The sequence below is a fragment of the Muscardinus avellanarius genome, assembly GCF_963383645.1.
Source record: "Muscardinus avellanarius genome assembly, chromosome: 4".
Taxonomy (NCBI): domain Eukaryota; kingdom Metazoa; phylum Chordata; class Mammalia; order Rodentia; family Gliridae; genus Muscardinus; species Muscardinus avellanarius.
In genome coordinates, this window is record NC_137789.1 from 63,454,674 (window position 1) to 63,458,909 (window position 4,236).

The 4,236-nt window shown below is 42.2% G+C and overlaps 1 pseudogene across 1 annotated transcript; it reads left to right on the plus strand.

The window, feature by feature from the left end:
- Nucleotides 1-2,173: 2,173 nt before the first annotated feature.
- On the plus strand, nt 2,174-3,271 carry LOC308262308 (keratin, type I cytoskeletal 18-like; annotated as a pseudogene). Its single transcript has one exon. The product of its transcript is annotated as a keratin, type I cytoskeletal 18-like (transcript).
- The last annotated feature ends 965 nt before the right edge of the window (nt 3,272-4,236 follow it).

Consider the following 4,236-nt stretch of genomic DNA (forward strand, 5'->3'; position numbering starts at 1 on the left):
ACTTGTTCTGGGAAATTGAAAGAGATGGAACTCTCCCAGATTTCTTCTATGAGGCCAGTATCACATTAATCCCCAAACCAAATAAAGATATCTCAAGAAAGGAAAACTACAGACCAATAACCTTAATGAACATAGATGCAAAAATTCTAAACAAAATACTAGCCATACACATTCAAAATGATATCAAGAGAATAATACATCATGACCAAATAGGTTTCATCCCAGAAAATCAAGGCTGGTTCAACATACGCAAATAAATACATGTTATTCACCGCATAAATAGAACCAAGAACAAAAACTACATCATCATGGCAATAGATGCAGAAAATTAGAATAGAAGGAAAGTACTTCAACATCATTAAGGCAATATACTGTAAACCGAAAGCCAACATTATATTGAATGGGGAAAACCTGCAAGAATTTCCTCTAAATCAGGAACAAGACAAGGATGCCCACTATCACCACTCCTTTTCAATATAGTCCTTGAGACCCTTGCCGCAGCAATCAGACAAGAGAAGGAAATCAAAGGAGTTCACATAGGAAGAGAGGAATTTAAATTATCCTTATTTGCAGATGACATGATCCTTTATCTGGAAGACCCAAAGAACTCAACCAAAAGACTTCTGGAGCTGATTGACAAATTCAGCAAAGTTGCAGGATACAAAATCAACCTAAAGAAATCAGTGGCTTTTCTTTACGCCAACAATGAATCCACAATGAAAGAAACAAAGAAAACAATTCCATTCACTATAACCTCAAAACCAATAAAATACCTAGGAATAAACCTAACCCAAGATGTAAAAGACCTCTACAACAAAAACTATAAAACATTAAAGAAAGAAATTGAAGAAGACCTTGGAAGATGGGAAGATCTCCCGTGCTCATGGATAGGCAGAATAAATACCATCAAAATGGCCATTCTGCCAAAACTGATCTAGAGATTCAATGCAATTCCCATTAAAATACCAGCAACATTCTTCACAGACCTAGAAAAATCAATCATGAACTTTATATGGAGAAAGAAAAGATCCAGAATAGCCAAAGCAATTCTCAGTAATAAGAAACATGCAGGAGGCATCACAATCCCAGACTTCAAATTATACTATAGAGCAATAGTAGTAAAACCAGCATGGTTCTCGCACAATAACAGATATACTGACCAGTGGATTAGAATAGAAGATACAGAAACAAATCCACACATCTTTAGAACCAAGCAAGAGGTTATAACGCCAGAGGTATTGCCTCAAATTCTCTAAGAAGCACAGAAAAGCAGCAAGGTAGGCAGAAATCAGTTTCCTCAGGGAGGATCCTTGCACAAAAATGAACTGAATTTGTACAGAGTCAGTTGGAATTTGGGTTTTCTTTTTTTCTTTTTTGAACTCTACACAATAGCTCTCATCTCCTAATTGCTATGTGTTAGTTGAAATACAAGAAACACTGGTATGTTCTGTTTTTATGATAATTGATAGTTTTGTTAAAAAATGTAAAACTCCACCCTTTGGCTGAACCAATTGTTCAATTAAGTTGTTGCTGTGTTTCCTAGGCTGGGGGGCCTTGTTGCTCTCACAGCAGGGGCTAATTTTGCTTCCACAACAACTACTTCACATGCTGCAACCGAAGATTTTATGTCACAATTGGAAGAAAAAATATAATTTCCAGTCCATTGGCTTTTGCAGAATAGGATTATCTTTTTCTTTTTCTTTTTCTCTTTTGGTGGTATTGGGGTTCTTGGAAGCCCTTCTACCTCCGGGCTACACTCCCAGGCCTATTTTATATTTTTATTTGGAAACAGGGTCTCTTAAGCCAGCACGGCTGTCTTTGAACCTGCGCGATCCTCCTGTCTCCTCTTCCCAAGCATGGGGATTACAAGCGTGTGCCACCATGCCCGGCCAGAATAGGATTTTCTACTGTGAATTACAAGCCCAACACTTAATAGAGATTGAATATAATTAAGTTTTTAATAAATCCACATATGTGGTAAATATATGCAGCTGCTCTCAAGTTAGGCTTTTGGAGGAAGCTGGAAGGCATTTGGAAATGCCAAGAAATGTGTGCATGGAAAGAGGATTTTGTGACTATGAGCTCAAGGATCTGGGTGCTTGATTGACCTAGAAGCTCCTGACAAGAATCTATCTCAACTGATGACCCACTGGTACTGTCATGGTTAGGCAGAATGACCCCTGAAGTCCAACCAGCCATCAGCTGTGGCCAGGGATCAGGCTCACACACCTCCACATCCAGCTCCACCAGCTTCCAGGGCAACTGGGTTCTAGGGTCCTGGCAGCTGGGACCACTGGCTGGAATGTGTGACATCAAGAGTGAAAAGGAGACCATGCAAGTCTTGGATGACAACCTGGCCCATACCTAGACAGAGTGAAGAGCCTAGAGACCAAAAAACCAGAGGCTGGAGAGCAAAATCCACAAACATCTGGAGAAGGAAGGGCCCCAAGTGAGAGACTGGGGGCATTACTTCAAGACCATGAAGGAGCTAAGGGCTCAGATATTTGCTAATTCTGTGGACAGTGCCTACGTTGTTCTGATATTGACAATGCTCGCCTTGCTTGATGACTTTGGAGTCATGTATGAGACAGAACTAGCCACGGGCCAGTCTGTGAAAAGTGACATCCACAGGTTCTGCAAGGTCATTGATGACCAGTATCACTCAGCTGCATCTGGAAATGGAAATTGAAGCTCTCAAGGAAGAGCTGCTGTTCATGAAGAAGAACCATGAAAAGGAGGTCAAGGCCTCCAAGCCCAGTTCTGGGCTGACTGTGGAGGTGGATGCCCCCAAATTTCAGGACCTCAGCGAGATCATGGCAGACATCTGGGCCAGTATGGTGAGCTGGCTCAGAAGAACCAAGAGGATCTGGACAAATACAGGTCCTCACAGACCAAGGAGAGCACCACAGTATTTTCTTCACAGGTTGCTGAGTTCAGAGCTGCTGAGATGACTCAAAGACCTAAGACACATGGCCCAGCCCTTGGATATTGACCTAGACCCCATGATAAATCTGAAGGTCAACTTAGAGAACAGTCTGAGGGACATGGGGGCCACTCTAACACACAGATGAAATAGATCAACAGGGTCTTGCTGCACCTGGAGTCAGAATGGCAGAGACATGGACAGAGGACAGTGCCAGGCCCGGGAATATGAGGCCCTGCTAAACATCAAGGTCAAGTTGAAGGCCAAATCACCACTTAGTGATGCCTATTGGAAGACAGGGAGGACTTCAGTCTTGAAGATGCCCTGGACAGAAGCAACTCCATATAAACCATCTAGAAGACCACCCTCACAGGATCATAGGTGGCAAACTGGTGTCTGAGACCAATGACACCAAAGTACTCAGGCACTGAAATAGCAGGAGCAGGTTACTCTTGGGATAGGGGGCCAAGAAAGTTCATGGGTGAGGGGAGAATGCTCCCTGAGGAACTGATTTATTAATATTTAGAGTTGATATAATGAAGTTAGAAGGGTTGTAATCTCATCAGTAGGTAAATCCATTGTGATGGGTTGACCACAGCCTGGGTGGTAGCCTAGGCTGGTAGATTGTAGCTGTAAGGGTTGAGTTTCTGGGTTGTGGCCTCAGGGATTGTGCTTGTGTCTTTGAACCCCCTTGCTTGCTGGTTCTCTCTGCCACCATGTCCTGATATCCACAGAGTCTTGTTTCATATGAACTGAAACTGGAATCTCTAAGAAACTATGAGCAAGTAAATCTTCCTTCTTCTAAGTTGTATGGCCAGGTCTTTGGGATTATAGCAGTGGGAATGTTGATAGAGACAGAGACTCCCCTGATCCCAAGGTGACATGAGAGAAATGCCTCACCTTCAGTAACAAGAAGCTAAATTAAAGGACTCAAAAAAACTTCTTGGACTCTAAACCTTCTAAAAAGCTGGAGGATCCCAATTCCTTGGCATAAACCCCCACCCCGCCGCAACAGAAAGAGGCATAAAGGGCACTGTTCCAGCTTCCTTAAATACAGTTTTAAGTAATATAGCTCTAATTACAACCTGTATTGAGCATTGTTTCTCATCTGTCACAATAATAAACTGAGGAAAAGTTTAGTAAAATAAATAACATCCAGGTTGTACGGTTCTTTATCAGGTCCTGTGTTCACATCGCCATTCTCATTCTAACTGGCCACTTTTCTGAGCCTTTGACCTCTTTCTTCAATGTGATTCCAGCATGGCCACATCAACTACAGAAAACCAGTGTTGTTTCCAAGCTTCAAGGAACCA